General features: G+C 41.1%; 1 protein-coding gene across 10 annotated transcripts in view; it reads left to right on the top strand.

Annotated features, from left to right (window-relative positions):
- The window catches only part of PLXNB2 (plexin B2), a 279,450-nt gene that overhangs the window by 111,592 nt on the left and 146,283 nt on the right, over positions 1 to 21,575 (top strand). For 3 of the 10 annotated variants that reach the window (XM_073652099.1, XM_073652097.1, XM_073652095.1), the window contains exon 1: positions 831 to 1,113. The exons of the other annotated variants lie outside the window; for them this stretch is intronic. The gene's annotated coding sequence lies outside the window, so the exon portion shown is untranslated. Of the gene's footprint in view, positions 1 to 830; positions 1,114 to 21,575 lie in introns of those variants that run through there. 10 annotated transcript variants of the gene reach the window in all.

Raw genomic sequence — 21,575 nt, forward strand, 5'->3', positions numbered from 1 at the left:
GTGCTCGCTGTGTGTGTTGTGTGTAATGTGCTCGCTGTGTGTGTGTTGTGTGTAATGTGCTCGCTGTGTGTGTGTAATGTGCTCGCTGTGTGTGTGTAATGTGCTCGCTGTGTGTGTGTAATGTGCTCGCTGTGTGCGTGTAATGTGCTCGCTGTGTGTGTTGTGTGTAATGTGCTCGCTGTGTGCGTGTAATGTGCTCGCTGTGTGCGTGTAATGTGCTCGCTGTGTGCGTGTGTGTTGTGTGTTGTGTGTAATGTGCTCGCTGTGTGCGTGTAATGTGCTCGCTGTGTGTGTGTGTTGTGTGTAATGTGCTCGCTGTGTGCGTGTAATGTGCTCGCTGTGTGTGTGTGTTGTGTGTAATGTGCTCGCTGTGTGTGTGTGTTGTGTGTAATGTGCTCGCTGTGTGTGTGTTGTGTGTAATGTGCTCGCTGTGTGTGTAATGTGCTCGCTGTGTGTGTGTGTTGTGTGTAATGTGCTCGCTCTGTGCGTGTAATGTGCTCGCTGTGTGCGTGTAATGTGCTCGCTGTGTGTGTGTGTAATGTGCTCGCTGTGTGCGTGTAATGTGCTCGCTGTGTGTGTGTGTAATGTGCTCGCTGTGTGCGTGTGTTGTGTGTAATGTGCTCGCTGTGTTGTGTGTAATGTGCTCGCTGTGTGCGTGTAATGTGCTCGCTGTGTGTGTGTGTAATGTGCGCGTGTGTTGTGTGTAATGTGCTCTGTGTGTGATGTGCTGTGTGCCTGGTATGCACCCGATGAATGGGTTAATGGCCGGACTTACTCATCTACTTGTTTTTCCTCTTATTGGCTCCCAGTAGTATGAAGCCTGGGAAGTGTGAAGTCCTTCCTGCAGTCTGCTCCAGCATGCTGCAGATCACTCATGTCTCCTCAGCATTCTCCACCCTAAACTTGTTGTGACACATCTGGTATTCTGAGCAGCCGGTCTTTTCGCTTTCATTCTCTCCCAGCAACTTTCATTTTCTCCAGAACCTCTTTTTGTGGGAACGCCAGCTTCTTCTCTCGCTGCCTCTCCGTTCCTTTCAGATGTGTTCTCGTTTTCTTTTTGTTCTACCCTATTGTTTGTTTTCCTGGATGTGGCCATGGATTAAATCACACAAGGTATGTGACCTACTGTACAAGTTCTTCTCTGGGAGTGTGAGTGATCCCATTTCCCTGTAGTTGCTGGCTGTCCCAGTTCTTCTCATTCAATCTGTTGCCAGAGGCAGAACAGAGAGGTCGGCTCTTCTGGATCTGATTTCATGTTGGGAAATCAAGCTTCTGGGAGGGCGGAGGTCAAGGGAAACTATTCTGTCCCCTCTGCCTTTTGCTCCTTTTACACAGTTGTGAGATGTGGTAAATAAGGGTCACGTGGCCGAGTAATCATGGTGTGTCATTGCCACAGAAGTGGAAATTTTGGGGAGTTTGCCTGTTTCTTTTTTGCTAAGCTGACAACTTAACGCACACTTATTCCTTTGTAGTGTTTGTGTTTTCCCAGCAAAACATTTCCATATAAGTCATCTAAAAATAGCCATTGTGTGGGAAAGAGCATCCTCTTCATGGGATGTATTTTAGCAGAAAAGTTGTGATCTTGTGTGGCCAGATGACTGGCTTATTGTGCGGCCTCCTGAAGACATGGGGAAAGGTAAAGATGCATTAGTCTTCCCAGCTACGACCTAAATGGGAGATAGAAGTTTGACTGCTCACTGTGCTAAGGAATTTTCTTGTCTCTCTGGTTATTGCTTACCTGGTGCTGTAAAATACCAGGGGGTGCTTGCCCTAGTTCCTGAGGCCATAGTAATGTACCTCTCAGTAAGGGGTAAAGGTATTTTAATGGCTTTCATTTTCGTTGGTTAAAGGTGTGAGTAATCCTGCTGCAGTATGCCTATATGTATGCACATGGTACGTCCTAGAGCTGGCGTGTAATGCCTGGTGAAAAGTAATCTCTGTATACAGCATTGGGAATGCCAAATATTTCTCAGGCTGTTAACCTTGGAGAGCTTTGCCTGCATGTGACACACCGCGTCATTACTAGAAGCTGTCTGCATTGGTTCCTGTTGTATAGTCTTGACAAACATGCGTCTTATATTAAAAATCACATTTTAAGATTAGAGTGATATTTATCTGATGCAATTTTTGCCTTTGACTTTGCATCTTTTTTTAAATTTAATGTAGATTTCTTTGTTGAATAATTATGTTGACTGATCCATGATCTCTAAATTCGTATATCTTTGTTTTCCTCTGCAGACCAGCAGATGTCAGGGCTATTAAAATTTTTCTTGAGCTCAAACATTGTGCAAATGGTACTGTACATATTTTAATGGAGGTCTCCACTCCAGAAGTATGCTAAATGTAAGTGAAGAAGAGTTTCCAACCACATTACATTCAGTGAAGAAAATCTGCAGCACTTTTAGCATAAGCTGCAGAATTGTCTTTTGTAAGAAGGGAAATGTGCAACACAATCTGTGTACAAATAGTCATTGTGATAAGGATTTCTCTGCAATCCACAGATTTGTTTCATATAAATTTTCCCTTAATATTATCCTTCTTATGCTTAATCCTCTAGGTTAACAAACGGGGATTATAATCCATGGGTTTTGTTGAAACATGCGTTGGCATCCAGATGTTGGCCAACGTCTAGTTCTGCACATTACCATGCTTTCACTAGCTCATCCTGCAGCTTGCCTAGAAGATAAGGCCCTCCGATTCAGGGGTTGGTAATGTACCAGTGTTTCTGATTAATATTTTGCAGACAATTCAGCCTTCGTTAAGGCTGAGGCTACAAAACAGTCCTCAGACAACTACCAAAAAGTTTTGTCTGACTTGTCTGTGACTTGCAGTGATGACACTAATTTAGAGTTGTGATTTTGCTGTGAAAAATAAAAGTGTGTAAGTGGCATGGTAGCCGCAGTCTATGGCGAGCAAGTCACATGCAACTTGCGATCAGCATCATAACATCAAACAAATTTGGACACGTGTGACTCCGCATCACAATGTGACACAATTGGAAATCATTAGGTATGATATCCCAATACGACACCATTGCCTTGTAACTACAGCTTTAGGCGGTGTGCCCACTATGCGTTTTTTAAGCGTTTCTGCAGCAGCAATTCCGCCGCGGAAACGCTTAAAAAACGCTTGGTAGAAGGTCTGCAATGTTCCCCAATGATAATCCGCATGTGCTGTGCACATGCTGCGGAAATTTCCGCTGCCGATTATCATTGCGGAAAAATCAGCAGCACGTCCATTAATTTTGCGGAAACGCGGCGTAATTGCCGCCATTGACTTGCATTGAATCCACAATATCCGCATGACTACATGTACACATGCGGATATTAAGCGATTCAGTGTGCGGATGGTACCCGGGTCTGGAGAAGAGGAGACTCTCATCCAGACCCGGGTACCATAGAACCTGTAGTTAAAAAGAATTAAAATAAAAAAAAAAAAAACATTATACTCCCCTTCTGATGGCCCCCGGTCTCCTGTACGGTGCATCCGGTGTCTTCGACGGCTCGCGGTGGTGTAAAAGGACCTTCCATGACGTCATTTAGTCATGTGACAGGTCACGTGACCGCTGACGTCGGCGGTTGCATGACCTGTCACATGACTAAATGACATCATGGAAGGTCCTTTTACACCACCCCGAGCCATCAAAGACGCCGGAGAAGGAGACCGGGGTTCATCGGAAGGTGAGTATAATGTTTTTCTTTTTATTTTTCACCATTTTATTCTTTTTTTTTTTCTTTTTTTTAACTAGTGATGCTGCATTTGCAGCATCGTAACTTGGTCACACTATATAAATCCATGCAACCGGCATGGATTTATATAGTGTGGCCAAGTTGTCAAGCACTTTTCCAAGTGATGCTAAAATCGCTTGGAAAAGCGCTTTACAACCCGCATGCAGAAATGCATGCAAAAACGCTTCACAAACGCTTCTGCCTGGCTGGAAAAACGCATTTAAAATCTGCATGAGTTTTTCCAGCCAGGGAGATGCAGAAAAAATCCAGAGCATTTCTGCATCGTAGGCACTTAGCCTTAGGGCTCGTGGAGACGGCCGTGTTATTGGTCCAAGTGCTATCTGACAAAACATTGGATCGCACCTGGACCAATGTTAGTCTGTGGTGCCTTGCACATGTCCAGTTTTTTTTTCCGTGGACCGACTCTGTCCGTGGAAAACAATTGCTGCCTGTCTGACTTTGATTCGATATTGAGATCGCACTAAGCCATGCAAGTCAATGAGTCTGTGGAAATCATCGGACTCGTATGACATTTGACTGCAGACTGATTTCCACACGCTGAAATGGAGAAGATGAAGAAATTTTATTCTCCATCTTCTCACAGTGTGCTCGGATTATCTCATCCGAGAGAATCTGATCACCCGGTGTTGACACTCTGATTAGAGTTAGATCAGAGTGTCAATTGCATAATCGGCCCGATTTTCGGATGAGAGAATCTATGGCCATCTGCCTCCATGCACTTAGTGTAAGTTTCTATGATCTGCCATGCATTTGGTTTGTACTAATTTAAGGCCCTCATACATATTAGACCAATGTTGTCCAAGCCCGCCAATGTTAACAGGCTTTGCCGATAGCCTTACGCATATTAGGACTTCATGACTCTCCCCTAACAGATGATGTCGGGGAGAGAAGGATCTGGATTGTCCGATTTTGGACTGCTGCTCCTTTTGTTCCCGGTGAGGTAAGCCATCGCCAGAGGATTCTGGCCGCAGCTCTATTTGAGAACACAAAAGTGCTGCAGATCGAGCACTTCTGACTATGGAGGAGTTGGGAGTGATGACTATCAGCCAAATAATCCACCAAACCATTGGTCAACAAACATCTGTTGTGTAAGCGAAAGCTTTAGGAGTTACTTGTGATACAGATTGATGCACAATTTGATGCCTACAGCTTCTCGTATACGTTTTCTGAGGTTAATCCTTAAATAAACTGATACAAACTTTCTCTGTTTTTGTAGACAATTTTTATTTTAGACCATTTAAACGTGCACCTTTCTAGTCATTGGTTATAAAATATGCTGGGAGAAGAAAATTTAAATATTACCAATGCTGAAGCAACTCTAAATTATCCCAACTATGGTCTCATACACATGAGGTTACCCCTAGACACTCCATGCACTGCCAGGTGCCACCATTTTTAGGGTGCAGGTAATAAGGATTTCACGTATGGCCTTGGGCATAATAATAAAAGCATGACTTTTATTAGGACTTTCTGTTTACACTGAGGAATAGGAATGAACTTAAGTAATTTTTGTTCACGGATTCCCATTGAGTGCAAAATGCTCCATCTTCACTATAGGTGAGATTGAAACATAGTAATATTTTCTATGTTGAGTTAGCATAGAAGTGAATGTCACGTATGATTGCTATGGAATGTGACTACTCGTTTGCTTGTAGTGTCTCATCATGCCACGTATTATTGGTACACATTGTGGCAGCAATGAAAGGGGTGTACATAGTTTATGCAGGAGTATTAAACTGGTTTACAGAATAATTGGGGCTTTTTATTTTTTAGCCCTGGAAAATCCTTTACACTTTAGCTGTATTTTATGGATCGTTTATGCACATAGGAAACACAAATCCATGTTTTGTGTTAGTAAATCTATATCCATCACAGCCAATCACTATTAGGGAAAGGAGCGCTTTGTTCTTCATTTCAGTGTAATATTGGATAATAGGAGACCATTCCATTTTCTTGCAGTGTATGGTTGTCTCGTAACAGTCTGAAAGGTGTCAGACAGAATACAGATGCAGCGTGAACACCTGCTCCTGGGTGCCATACTGAGCCCGCAGCTACAGAGCTGGATGCCAGCACAGACTACAATTTCCACACTTCTGACTTCACAGCAGAAAACTGTGCTGCTACCTCGTCTTCAGAGTCCTATGGAAACCACTGTTATTCCCCTGTCCTAGATAGCTTGTGAGATGTACGGTACAACCTTAGATTGTGATTGCCAGCATCCTGTCGTACTGTAATTAGGCGAACTGTAGTAAATGAGTCTGTAATCTGTGGAGGATTTTCCTCTCCGAGGCTCCTCTTTCCGTACAAATGGTGATTCTAGCAGGGTAAGTTGTGACGAGTCTCCCAATATAAATGGTAATGCGGGTTTTCCAGCCTCATGAAATATTTTGCAAACGTCTGACAGTGATATAAAGTAAGAAAGGCGTAAACCCATCTTACCCAATACCTGCCGCTCCAGTGAAGATGTGTTCCTGGCCCCCCACTCATCTGCTTCATCCACTCCAGTGATTTTGTGTCATGTTCTGTGTTGATCAGTCACTGGCTATCGCAGTGCGCTCAATAACACCGACACATCCATGTTCTAGCCATTGATTGGCTGAAGCAGACACACATCATCTCTAGAGCCTGGTAAACCGAGACCAGTGGGGTGACCAGGGAAGGATAGGCCCAGGGTCCACCTAGGGTTTAGTAAAGTATCACTCCTATCTTATTTTATGTCGGTGTCAGGTATTTGTAAAAGATGTACAAAAAGGGGACAGTGAACCCCCTTAAGTTTTAGGATAAAACCTAATTGGGTAGAAAACCCCTTTTAAGTTTCAGGCACTCCGGATTTCGATTACCTTTTAGTGTAGTGTGAGCTGAGCATTTTCATTTTCCATAAACTTTGTATCTCTGCACCCTGGGGAAAAGCAATTGCAAAGTTTAGTTACCAGAAAAGAGCAGGCAGTCACATTGCCAATATTCTCCTACATTCCTGTGCCTATAGCTGTTATAAAGCACATTGAGCCCCCATTCTGGCCCTGCAACCAGCACAGATTAATGCGTTTGTCTCCACATATTTATCTTCCTCAACGTGGCCTGACATTCAGAGGTTACATCATCAAAAATATGATCCTTCTATCAGTACGTAGGTGCTTCATTTATAAGCTCACTGTTTGCGTTCTAATCTTAATACTGATAATAGTCCTATATATAAAGAAGCACTTCTCCCATGAAAGTTTTTATCCTCTTAATATATTGCAGTCATCATATTATATAATGCTGTGTACTTACAATTACTCATTTTGCTTTTCTACCCCGCTAATTCTTCTCTTTTCCATTAGGTCTAGGACATCACATGATTAAAAACTACCTAGCTGTATCCTTCTAAGCTCTATGTAGAAATAGGAGGTCAATTTTCCCCTTTATGAGTCATGAGTCACTGCAAAAGCCCCTGAAGTCCTTGGCAGGGGGAGGAGGGAGCAGCTGGGTCAGGAGTTGAAAAGGAAAATGATAAATGCAGGGACAAGATCCTTCCTGTTTCTACATAGAGCAGAGAAAAGAGGAGAATTAGCTGGGTAGAAAGGCAAAATGAGCAATTGTAAGTGAAACGGACTTTATTAAAGCAATTTTAGCCAATAGGAAGCCAACGCCAGGGGCAGGTTCACACAAGCGTATTAAAAATCGTTCAGCGTTTTATCCTGAAAAGTGGGACGATTATTTTCCTCACTTGTCATCCGTGTGCAGCAGCAGTTATTAATCATTTACAAGACCATTTACAGTTTCTAATGTTATAAAATCGCAATATATCTGTAAAAAACAAGTGCTATACTGCGGCTCCGTGTGGCATCTGATTTATTCATTTTTTTTATGCCCCCATAAACTTGAATGGTCAAGTTTCATCCAATTTACAGAAGAAACTAATGCATGCGGTGATCTTTTTTTTTCCCTCGCATTGAATAACATTGGTCCGAGTGCTGTCCATTTTTTTCATTGATAGCACTTGGACCGATAATACGGTCATGTGATCAAGCCCTAAGGGTTTTTCCTCTACAGGATGTGTATTGAGTGGCTGGTAGTTGACAGATCTCATCCCAGAGGTCCCTCAATATTTGGGCTGATCTGGTGCCATCAAGGAGAGCATTTGCATGGCTCTCACTATTGAAGTCAATGGGAGTTATGAAGACCGCCAAGCAAGCGGAAATATAAAATTAGCATCCATTTTTTTTACTTTTTACTTGCAGAAATTAATGCAAACAAACAAGACATTTTCTTGTGTGATCTTCTACATGTCTGAATGGATGGAAACCTTGAAAAATGTATTTTTCTCATAATGAGAGAGATTAAATATTAATGATGACTCTTGCCTTAACCGTAAATGATTTTACACAAATTCCATGAGCACGTCGACCGTGTTAGATTTGATTCATATTAGATAACCCATGAGCTTTTTAAAATTCTTTGTGCTGGCAAACATAATTTGGTGGGACCCATGTGGGTCTGTGATTAGTTATCCTTGATTTAAAATAACATTTTTAAGCATTTCTTGCGCTGTGTATATAAGTTTTGTTTCAGAACTAAGTTTATTGCACTTTTTTCCTCTCTTCATAAATGTCTAATAGATGTTGCCCCCTTTGGGACACGTGCCTTCCTCCAAAACTGGATTCTTCTGATCCTCTGTTCTGACCTTCAGTGAGTATACAGGTGGTGACTTTAATTGCTAAAACAGTTCTGAATAAAGCAAATGAAATACCGTAATCCTTCTGTATTGGGAGCTCCTGTAGCAATACATGGAGAGACTCTGCGCATGCGCTGCCTCGTCTCCAGCCCACTGGTGGCCGGATGCTTGCCATAGTGGTGGGACCCGCACCTATCGGACATTTATAGCATATAAAGTGTCTCTTATAAGACAGTCCCTTTAAGTTGCTTGCTGGAGGTACTGTCAGCAGTAAATAGAGGCTACATACTGGGCCAGTAGAAAGAGATATTCTATTATATGATTAATAATGTGCATTGGTCTTTAGAAAACTCACTAGCATCTTTTGAAGTGTCACTTTTTAGGCCTAAGCCTACAAAGAGGGCTGGTTGTTGCGTATATTTAGTGTTATTAATTTATTACCTATTATTGCAATATTACTCCTAATATTCTTACCAAGTTGCCTTCAAACCCTCGATCAGATCCTGCATCTCTGAAAGCCATTTATATATGAGATCCCTCTTTGGTCGCAGTCCTGTTGTGTTTCCACAGCCTGTTTTCATCTTAATGCCGAATACATTTGATTTGCATTGCTCCTTAGTTTACCATAAAGTCATTATGCATGAATGAAAACCAACACCAGGCGTGTAATTAAAGCTTGATGTAGGGGTTAAAAAGGCATTATTTCTGCTAATGATACATTTGTAAGGCCTAAACAAAGGCTTCCACAAATATGAACTTAAAACGGCAATTTGTCTGCTCCAAGTCTTTTCAGCAGCGCTTTTTAGCTGCCATCATTGTTAATGAGTCTGCGCTCACAGGCAGATGTGCTCTGGCTTGGTTTGTTTTAGCAGAATGTGGAATTATTATTAATGCTAACTTGAGAAACGTGTAATTGCAGCTGTCTAAATTGCCATAAAATCAGCCACACGTGTAAATGGAATAGTGCACATTGGAGCTTCACATATATTCCAACACAAAAACAAGTTGTTTTTTCCCTAAATGTTTCTCCAATGTAATTCTGCAGATTAGATGGGACATTGACCAGATTTTTATTTGTTTCCCCTCTAAGGTGTATTTTAAACAGTTCTCTTTGCTCCGTCTTCTGCTTCCTGACCTAGGAGATTCTGGGACTTTGGGCAAAGAAAAATGCCATGAAAAAAATGACGTGTTTGCCTTGCATTTATTTTTTTGTTATAAGATTTGTCCACTACTTGGATAACCCCTTCTTAAAAGAAACGGCGCCCAATATAAAATAAAAACCGCCTATACCCCCCTCCAGGAACAAAAGAACAAATAAAAGTGACAAAAAAATTCACATGATGAATTAGAGCCATGTACTTTGAATAAAATCAGACAGGGCCAATATATAAAAGCTATTACACTTTTAAGCTTTGAAAAGTTGCAAAAATTTTGCACAAGAATGTAGCATTTTTTATTTTTTTCATTCCTGTTTGAATCATCTCTGCCAATATGGGGGAGTTGAGGGAGGAACCAAGATGGGACATGGTCACACCCATCCAATTCCTCAAAAGCATTGTCATTTTGTACCCCAGAAATGCTACTCCAGTCAGTGATTGGAGTAGCGTTTCAGAAGTGGCGTACAGAGGTGCACGCCACTCAAAAGATGCACCAAATTCATTGAGTGGCATGTGTCTATTAATGGATTTTAGTGCCTTGTACTCCAGCAAGACTATTATAGCACGAGCGTGCGCTATGCCAGTCTAGATGAATCCGCCCCTAAATCCTTTGTGAAAGAAGTAAAATCTCACACAATAAGTCGCATGAGTTGTGGAGTGCTAACATTTTCCACACTCATGAACTCCTAATTGTTTATATCCAAACCCGTCTGAGTTGGGATTCACCATCTAATTTCCCCTTTGTGTGCACTGTACGGCTAATTTCATGGAAGTCCGTAAAAGCAGCCTTCATTGGATCTTGTTCTAAAGCAGTTCAAGAGCATGTAAATTGAAGGCAACTAGAAGTCCCACTGCCTGATACCCTGGGTATCACAAGACAAATCGGGCTGCTTTATGGATGGTATAAATGGTTACACATGGGGTGTATCCTTGAGCGGCCATAAATATTTGTCTTTAAAGGGGTTTTCCCATGAACAAAAGTTCAGTTTAATAATTGTCTGTGTCTGACCGTGTACGGAACATACCACATCTCCTGGGCAGGGGAGGAAGCACAAGACAATACAGATATTACAGCAGGGGATCGCAGAGGAGTCATTTTGTGAGGTAAAATATTGTTTAAAAACAGACAGTGAAATGTTTTACCTCAGAAAATGACTCCTCTGTGATCCCCTGCTGTAATATCTGTATCGTCTTGTGCTTCCCCCCCTGCTCAGGAGATGTGGTATGTTCTGTACACGGTCAGAAACAGACTATTTTTAAAATGAACTTTTGTTCGTGGGAAAACCCCTTTAACCCACAAAAAACCTCTTTGATTGTGTAGGGTTTGTCAAATTTTTGTCTGACTGAGAACTTTTTAATTGTAATAATCCAAATAATAAGTTTGTATTGTACCAAATATTCTAGCATTTAGGGGAAACAAAAAAAATCTTGAAAATGATATTGTAAAAATGAATGGACATTTATTCCTCAGAAAAAAGCAGATATGGCACCTATAGGTAATGCTGTCCAAACTCCCTAGGGTGAGTATAGCTATTCAGCATGGGATACCATAAAACGTAACTTTTAATAAGGTATAATAAAAATACTCAAGAGCACAAGTGAATAGTATAAAAGCATTTTGCACTTTTAACACCTTGGGAACTTCTGGGGTTCATTAGTAGTAGGGCGTCACTTGAGTACTGCCCTTGTTAGGATGGGAGTCCTTCACATGGGGCACGACTGGGGATAATAAGGACAGAAATTTTCCCTTCCTCTTCCTCCAGTCTGGTCCTCCATGGGCGATCTCCAAAATCACGGGTGAGGTCTTCCCAATTTTAGAATACCTGCACTGTTATCTTCATGGGCACTTTCCATGTGTTCTAAGTGCGAAATGCTTTTATACTATTCACTTGTGTTTTTGAGTTCTTTTTATTATACCTTTTTAAAAGTTAAGTTTTATGGTATCCCATGCTGCATGTCTATATCTACATCTATTCCTCAGGAATGTTAAGTGTTTCTGCTAAACGTAAGGGGAATATTCGTTAGTGATTGTACAAAACTGATGAATGCTAATATTTCTTAAATTCCGGATAGAAGGAAGAGAGGGCTGGCTGTCCACACATATATCTTCAGGAGTATTGAAACGATAAGGGTATGTGCACACGATGCAGAAATGAAGCAGAAAATTTCTGCATCATTTCTGCATCTCCCTGGCAGAAAAAACGCATGCAGATTGTGCATGCGTTTTTCCTGCGGAATACATGCGGATTCACATGCGTTTCCACATGCGTTTCCGCATGCAGATTGACAAGCGCTTTCTAGGCGATAGCATCACTTGGAAAGTGCTTGACAACTAGGTCACACTATATGAATCCATGCAAACAGCATGGATTTATATAGTGTGACCGTAAAAATGAAAACAAATAAAGCTATACTCACCCCCGAGGCCCCGGCGTGGCTGCAGCGCTCGTTCCTGTCTGGTTCCCGGCTGCCGGCATATCGCGAGACAGAGCGGTGAAGGGCCTGCGGTCACATGACTGTCACGTCACCGCAGGTCCTCAAGCGATGCCGGCATTCAGAGAAAAGCCTTCAGAAAGGTGAGTATAAACTTTATTTGTTATTTTATTCTTTTTTTCACAGGTACAATGGTACCCAGGTCTGGATGAGAGTCTCCTCTCCTCCAGAACTGAGTACTATCCGCACATAGAGACGCATAGAAGCCGCTTGTAGAAATGTACAGTCGCGGTTTCTATGCGTCTCAATGCAAGTCAATGGCGGGAGTTCCGCTGCGCTTCCGCAAAATTAAATGACATGCTGCGGATTTTTGTACGCAGCATAAACGCTGCGGAAAAATCCATGGGGTGCGGATTACCTAGCGTTTCACAAGCATTTCCGCTGCGGAAATTCCGCAGCATAAACGCTTGAAAAACGCTACGTGGGCACCCAGCCTAATAAGTTGGTTTCCTTGCTTTGCAGGAAGTTGTGTGCGATTTTAAAGTTCTGATACTTTTCTGTTTTCTCTTATGTCACATGGCATCAAAACCATAGAAAATGTGTGATTGTGCTGAATGTCAGAATCCCACAAGCACATGACATCATGTGAGGTCTGCGTTTTTGAAGTTGATCCCAGTGTTACCTCTACCTTGTGTGTGATTTACAGTATAAAAACCTCAACTCTTTCCATACGCCTACCATGGGAAAAAAATGAGCGCCTCTCGGGGTTTTGTAAGTGGTGTAATTGGATATGCCTGGTGTGAGTCATGTGCCTGGTATGCTTTGTTTTTACTTGTATATGTTCTTCTGAGATGGTGAAGAATGTATGTCTCCACCATAGCAGAAAGATCTGTTCTTTACTGTGTTTTCTTGAATCATTAAGTTGACAGGGTGAGGGGAGAAACAACAGCTTCTGTTTATCTGTTATGAAGATCGACATCTGCTGCACTTCACCAGAGATTTCATAACCAGTCTGGAGAAAATTCTCAAATCTGTAATCTCTTTTAAGAGGATAAAGTACTTTTCTTCTGCTCCATGGACTCTATAGAGTAAAATGGTACAATATGGCCTACAGAGGCTTTTTGTCTGCCTGCATACGGTATTGAGGCTGATGTGTGCAGATAGCTCTTGTGCCTGCTCTTCCAGTGTGCCTCCTCTGCCCTCCATTACTCGAGTAAGCAATGCACATGGCTCTGGACATGTGTGATGTGGAACAGACATGATCCATCTGAACTGGCCACCTTTTTCTTATCCTCTTGTGTCCATATAGGAGGCTTCAGCCGTGGACAGAGGTCAACATATGTAGTCTAACTAGTTTGCAGCTACACAGCCCCATACACAACAAGATGTATTGCACCTTTATAGCCAGGATTAACTTTCTCAGCTGTATGTAGTAGAGTATTTATGTGAATCAGACCAGACTGAATAGAATTTACTTCTCATGTGCATTAATGAGCCCTGCGTGCCCTTGACCCTTTGTTGGTTCACCAGCTTGCCTTCTGTAGACAAAACTTTGACAGTTACTAAGTACAGCAGCAAAAACACCCTCAAGACCTGCTGTCTTGCAAATGCTTTGACACTGTCTCCTAGCCATCACAATTTGGCCTTTGCTGTTGCATATTTTACTTGTTTCTGCTGGAGATTGCTCTCGAGGTTTCCATTTTGCGGTCTCCAGCAGTTCCACAGACCATGAATGGAGTAGAGGCACGTGTGGCCTTCACTCCATTTTGGCACTTAACTATATTTTAAATTTTGCTCAGTGCAAACAGCAAGCTTTTAGAAAGACCTCAGTTTGTAAGCCAAGAAAATACATAAATAAATAATCAGTCTTAATTAGAGCATGTTAAGACACTGGCCTCAACCTCTTTCTGTATCATAACCGGACCACCAATGCAAACATGAATACTGTATATCTGGACTGCCTGTCTCGTTGCTTCCAGTTATGTCATCAAAGCAGTGCCTGAAGGTCAAAAGTACGTTGCATTGTGTAAAAGTGACATTTGCTTTAGCAATAACAATAGATTGGTGTTAACTTCGTTTAAACGGGTTTTACACTTTAAAAAAAGAGAACCACAAATATTTCCTATAAAGTAAAATAGTAAAGCTAGATAGTACTCGCGCTCATCTGCTCCAGCCAGGTTCCCTGCTGCTGTTGCTGCATCACCGTTGCCGCATCAACACTGCCGCATCACCACTGCCGCATCACCACTGCAGCCAATCAACGAGCTCAGCTGCTTATGCAGATTACATAGGCAAACCTGCTTAAGTCAGTGATTGGCAACAGCGGTGATTGAATGTTTGGGTCGAATATAAAGTGGAACACAATTATTGAAGCTTTACTAAATATGTAAAAAGGAAACCACTTTTTCCTGTGTACCTTGTCACTCATTAACTTTATCTCCCAGTAAATGAAATGGAAACCACTGCTTGATCCCAGGGTCATGTAGCCTTTCTAGAATCCCTAGGCACTTTGAGTGACACTGTTCATGTTTCACCTCATACAGTGGGATGTCCGCATCTCCTGGCTCACCGCATTGGGGTCCATAATGGTATACTCCAATGTATAGAAAGGGCCATTAGACCAGTTTCTTTGTACATTTATGAAGCCATCACAGAGTGTTTGGTAGTTTTAGTAAAGAATAAATTACCTGTAGAAAGCCGATTGCAATCCTTTTATCGATAGCCATAGTTCTTCCTTTTCTTTGTGAAGTCTTACCCTATCCCTGTGCATGGCTAATACAGCATGGTAGGTGTCCTATATTGTTTATATCCATGTCACTTGCCTATTCTGATGCCCAAGGGACTGGCTGACTTTCCTGGGGTCAGGCGTTATTTGCCTCTTTTGTAGCCAAGCATTTGTTTACGGTCTCTATTTTGACAAAACCTTTACAGGCAGCTTGGAATAGATCTCCAATGCTCAGAAGACAAACTTCCAGAACTAAATGACCAGCTTTGCTGGATTTTGTAGCAAGAGAGAAATATAGCTTAAACGTATTTTTAAAGCACGTACTTTATTTTTCTCTTGAATTTTTTTTGTTTATGAAGTAAAGAAAACATTCCTCCTACAGAAAAAACCCGATGTAGGTTGAGTGGCAGCCATCCAGTGACATGCTGATTGTGTAGGCATTAGGGATGAATGTGTAGCCTTCATTTCCAACAAGCTATTGTTCTGTGTCCTGACATTTCTAGCAGACTGCTGCTGAATTAAGTGATCTTGAATGAGAATCCATTATCATAATTACTCTTCTAAAATAAACTTTTTTTTTTTTTAATTCTTTGTCTGTCCCCCCTTCCTTTATTGTGTTTATCAGTGTGTGAATATACAGAGGACTACATGATGTTTTTGCTGCATATTTATTTCAACTTAATACAGGTGAATAGGGTCTCATTTCGACCCCTAGGATACCACGTCAAACTGCTACTGGTTCTGGCTTTATGCGACCTACTGTTAGTTGCAATGCAACCCTATTCACCTGCATCTGTTGTAGCTGCATAACTTGTGTCATGGCCAAAAGCGCCGTGAAGCCCCAGCCTTAAGCTAAATTCACATGAATGTATTTTTGATCCATCTGCCGTCCGTGAAAAATCTACCATCATACGGACAGGACTAATGTTATTCAATTGGGCTGTTCAGATGAGGCTGCTAAAAAATGCAGCATATACACGTTTCTAATATATTTCGGATGAGACTCAGTTTATTCAAGTCTATTGGTGCACAAAAAAAATAAAAACGGATACAATACTGATCATCTGTGTTGCATCTGATTTTTCTGGATATATTGCCGTTATTAACATGCGAAACTGTGTTTGATCGTGTACATTTTAAAATGTTGATGTAGGGAGGACGCATGGATAACAAAAGGGCTGGAAATCTGAGCTGTCCGGATGAAACGCAGATCAATTTTATATGCTTGTGTGGACTTGGCCTTCAGGTTAGATTTCCCATCCGGTTGTTCTGGGTAGACAATGCACTGTGTATTGCAGTAGCATCTTTGTGGATGACATTTTTCAGAATCTCATGCTGCAAAGAAAATCCCCAGCGGAAATTGACTGCAGATTTGACATATGCATCATGAATAGGAGTAACATTCTTTCTTTTGAATTTGCCACGCTAAGAATTTGTTGGTAGGTGCATCGGTACTCCCAAAGTATGGCGGTGCTGATGTGATGGCTGGTCAACACGGAGAATGATCGTTACACAAACCATACTCATTATAGTCTACATTGGCCAATATGCTCCACAACACTGGGTGAAGGGCAGTCAGTATGAACCTGAGACCTTCTTGAAGAAGACTTGCAACTATCTAATAATTTTAAACACTGCTGATGTCTTTCCAGATTAGGATGGTGCCATCAGTCTGCTCCAAAGATTGTTGTTAAACTCTACCCAACCAGAGATCTTTTGTATATTTTATATTATCCATAGTGAATAACTTTTAGCCTAATGTGCTTGTGCCTATAATAATTTCTAACAACATCAGAAATACAATATTGTCTCAGGAAACACCTATGTGCAGTGTAAGATGTATTGTACTGTGCGTGCAGCTGCCTTCTTTGGTATTGCTCTGTCTGTAGACATATCGGCTATTCCGACGTTGTTAGATGTGGTATACCCAGTGCTTACATTGGGTGATGTGCTGCATACATTGACTATTCTGCTTGTTGATTCACTTCACCATTACTTAATGCATTGTCTAAATCCATAACATGCATCAAATCCTCGGCTGAACCAATGGCATTAAACGCAGCGATTTACCATGATAATGAGCAGCTCTGCTTCTGTGTATGACTGACATAACCATTAGACAAGGGCTATTTAGCTTTTGAATTGTCTGCTCCGAGCTCTGCAGCTGAAGAAAATGGGTTGTGAAATAAAATAACATCTGCAGCCAACCTTTCTCCAGGGAAGACGATATGGCCTCTGATGTGTGTGCTGGAATATGTTTCACTTTTATTGGGCTCTTTGGAAGTTGCTGTTGTGACCTGTGATACCTTTGGAGGATATACTTTAACTTTATGGCACTATGTGATAGTGGAAATGCTTACCAAGCAGTGTGCAGATCCACAGGGGCCATGGTCATTGTTCAGTGCATGCTGGGTGGGTATGAAGTTCCCTGCCTGAGTGTATGGTACTGTTGCTGATGGAATAGGAGGATTACGACAATTAGCTTTTGGGTTTCTTTTGCCTTACTTTGTTGCCTGTGTTATGGACTTATATAAGCTGTCTTTTTAAATATAAGAAGTGGCTCATACCTGTATAGTTTGGATTTATTAGAATGCTTAATGGGGTTATCCAGGACTTTTTATATTTTTGCGTATGGAGCTTAAAATGAACAGGCAGGTAGTTCCTAACTTCTTACCTGTTCAGTTCGGCACCTATCTCTGCTGCCTTACAGCGGTAACGGACCACTCCTGCTTGCAATTTTGCAACTTTTGCTGGCATCACGTCGACAGAGCAGCGCCTTCTCTTTTGCTCTGCTCTGTTGACTGGGTGTTACTGCTAATGTCCCGCTGATAGGTAGTGGGGAGCTGGCTGTCAAATTGCAGGGAGCCAGCTATAAATCAGCAAGATGTGTGCTGTGACGCCCTGTCGACAAAGCAGACAGAGAAAATGAAATTCTGTTGACGAGGGGGGAAACGAACCAGAGGAATCATCATCTGAGCTGACAGATTGTTTCTGTGCAGAGCAGGTAGGTAGTTAGCAACTACCTGCCTGTTAGTTCTTCGCCCCATATGCAAAGATATTACCGTAAGTGTTGGATAACTTGTTTAATTACTGTTCTGTAATTTGTCTTTAAGTCTAATTGATGTACAATATATATTTGAGTCTTAAAACTGGACCATCTTCTTAATATTTTGCACCCAAAGCAGTTCTGACACTTCAAAGTATGCACTCTACACGACCTCTGAAGTTGTTCGGTTTTCCAGCACATCCCACAAATATTTAATCAGGCTATGATCTTGAGAATTTGAAGGCCAAGTCATCACCTTGTTGTTTCTCCAACCATTCTTGAACAATTTGTTCAGTGTGGCATGTGCCTTATCCTACTAAAAAAAGGAAGTGACTGCTAGGCTTCACTCCCTACATGCATCAATACGCCTTCGGGTGCCCATGACCATGACATGCCAATGATCTTGTTCACTGGTAGCCTAAACCATTAATGGGGAAAGACAAAGTTCTCATGATGAGTTTTTGACGTTGTAGATTTTCTGCAGCATTTCTTCACCTATTAGCTCAATTGGGTTCCTTGCGTTTTTTTCATTGCATTTTTGCTTTTATTTACATGCGTTATTATTAGTGTTGAGCGAGTATGTTCTATTAACCCTTTCGCCGAGTATGTTCGGGCCGAGCTCCGAGTATTTACAGCTGCTCGGTGATATGGTTGAATCGCTCCCGTGTGCATGATTTGGGACTGTTTGACAGTTTTATTACATGTGAGGAATGTCTATTTCTTACACATTCCTCACATGTAATAAAACTGTCAAACAGTTGCAAATCATACACACGGGAGCGTTTCAAACATATCACCGAGCAGCTATAAATACTCGGAGCTCGGCCCGAGCATACTCGACAGAACATACTCGCTCAACACTAGTTATTATCAAACTTTTTAAGCTGCGGTTTTTGTCTTTTTGATATGTTTTAAATACAGTTGTTATGTTTTGTATACTTTCTGTTAGTAAGTCATGTGCGGATTGGATGCGCTGTTACTGCCTTTTCGTTGCGGAAATGCACTAAAAACGCATATGTGATTTTTATCTGGAGATTTTTCTCCTTTCATTCAAGTGTATGGGGAAAATCCGCAAATAAAACGATAATTATCGCAAGAAAAATTGACCTGTTGCGGATTTGAAAAAGCATCTTGGGGCAGTTTACGCTGTGTAAAAAAAAAAAAAAAAAAAAAAAAATAGACATAAGATTTTTATAAATGACTTGTATTTTACTGGAGTTGTAAGATGCTGTGTTTGCACCAAATACTCATCAAAGGAACTTGGCCTTAAAGGGTTGTCACCTGACACAAGTATGCAATTGTATTGTATTGTATACTTGTGGTAACTAGACATGCTCGTCTTCTTTCAATAGAAGTGCACTGAGAGGCCGTGCACGTCTAGTTAGAATGTGTGTGGAAGTATTGAAATGGCACACATTCATTCACGTGACCGCACGCTCTCACCGACAATACCAGAGAATCCTGATAACGTGCGCACAGCATGCTGTCAGGATTCAGAAGTCTGCAGTCCCATAGGGTGATTGCAGACTTTCACCCCAAGCCTGGACAACCCCTTTAATGTTCTGGTTGTATAAATAAATATAATCAGCATCAAGTTGGGAAAATTTGTTAATACATTGATTTCATTTACCTCTTGAGTATATTTTTGTCACAGGTCGCTCCGGGTTATATGAAGTGGGCTTTGCACACTGCAGGTGCCGACTGTATTACCTAGCTGCTATCTGACTCCTGGCAGCAGCCAGAGCTAGCTCCAATCGCTGCTGTAAACCATATACAGCGGGTGAAATTAGTATTGAACACGTCACCAATTTTCTAAGCAAATGTATTTCTAAAGATGACATGAAATTCTCACCAGATGTCAGTAACAACCCACCCAATCCACACAGGCAAAGAGATCAAACCATAGATGTCCATAAATTAAGTGTAATAATGAGAAATGACACAGGGAAAAAGTATTGGACACTCTTACTAAAATGTAATACTTTGTACAAAAGCCTTTGTTGGTGATGACGACTTACACCAGAATTTACGTTTTTTGGTCATCATACTTCCCTAATAAAATACAATAAAAATCTTTCAAAATGTTGTATGTACCCCAAAATAGTATACAAAAGTATAGCTCAGCGCACACAGAACAAAACCTCACACAGGTCAATGGACAGAAAAATAAAATTGTTACTGATCTCAGAAAATGAAGACACAATTTTTTTTCTTTGCAAGGTTCTGAATTTTTTAACTAAATATAAATATATATATATAAAAAAATCATACTGTCCTAGAGAATCATATTGCCATGTCCTTTTTACCACCTAATGAACACTATAACAACAAAACCCCCACGACAATGCCAGAATTCTATTTTGCTTTGTTTTGTTTTTGTTTGGGTGTTTTACTCCACTTTTTCAGTATATTTATATGGTAAAATGAATTATGTTATTCAAAACTGCAACTCGGCCTGAAAAAAAAATAGAAGCGCAAAAACGAAAAATGTGTGGTTAATTTAATTGTTAAAAAGGGTCATCTATTAGCGGGCTGTGCAGTAGCTCAGACATCATTGAATCCAACTACCTTTGTAATACAATACGTATAAGGCTACAATCCCACCAAGAGTTTTTGACGCTGCGTTTGCCTCTTGTTGGTGTGATATGTTTAAAATAAAGCTGCTTTGTTCTTGACACTTCCTGGTATTTGGCTTTGACAAAACGTTATTGATTTATTAGTCCGGTTATCCAAATCAAATGCAGTTCTGTTGGGAAAATCCGCACAGAAATCTCAGCATACCTCAAGAGAAATGACGTTGTGGATGTAGAACGCTCACCGCTGGTCAGTTTATAGTGAGTAAGCACAGTGGGCACGAGATTTCTATAAATCCCATCCACTTTGCTGGAAATTTAAGATGCTGTGTTTTCAGCTCAGCGAAAATGCGCAGTGTCAAAACCTTCTCGTGGGAACGTAACCTTAGACTGAGTGTGGGACGAGCAAGTGTCACCCAGTCTTGTATCCTTACTATGCAACCGTACCAATCTGGAGGGTGAGAAAATTCCAATTTTCTCCAGTTCCCTGTAAAACGAATACCGGTAGTTATCACCTGACGTGCCTTTTGTGTTACAGTTCCCAATACCAGCCATTCTCTTTCCGTTTTATAGCTCTAAATATCGTCCTGAACTTGCCAATTTTCACAAGTGTCTAAAAAGCCCTAGTCCAGACTGTGTAAATGTAGCGCTACTTGTAGGGCTGATGGTTATAATGGGTTTGCTCTTGTTTAATGTCTTATTCTTGTTGTGTTTTAGAGTCTATAGGGATTTTTCTTGTGAAAACTAATTGCCATTGACTGGTTTTCCGAGAGCTTAGTTTTAAGCTGCGAATGATTCATAATTGTTCCCAATTTTTTTTTTTCTGAAATTGTTTATCACCTGCTGTGTTTTTTCCTCGGCAGTCAGTCATGAAGTTTCCATGCCAAAATAAAACTTTACTCCCACAGCTGATCCAGTTGGTTTTAGTCACTTCTATGAATGAGACTTGGTTGTGGCTGTAATGCTGGGATTAGACGAAGCGATTCTTCTTGTGATCCGATTAATCCTATTTAGTGATAATAGCTTTGTGTAAATTACCTGAAGTAGTTTTCTTCTGATAACCATTGCTTTCATGCGTTCCCATTTCTAAAAAAATTTTTTGCATCTAAAAGGAAAAATTAGGCAATTGTGTCAATTGTTGAAACTTCATACTACTTTGTGCCTACAGCATTTTTCCATATCACACCATGGAATCGGATCATACCGTCATGCTCTCCACTGTCCCTGCAAGTCTA

The sequence above is a fragment of the Phyllobates terribilis genome, unplaced genomic scaffold (genome assembly GCF_046119375.1).
Source record: "Phyllobates terribilis strain yellow unplaced genomic scaffold, ASM4611937v1 Scaffold_11__3_contigs__length_659146591, whole genome shotgun sequence".
Taxonomy (NCBI): domain Eukaryota; kingdom Metazoa; phylum Chordata; class Amphibia; order Anura; family Dendrobatidae; genus Phyllobates; species Phyllobates terribilis.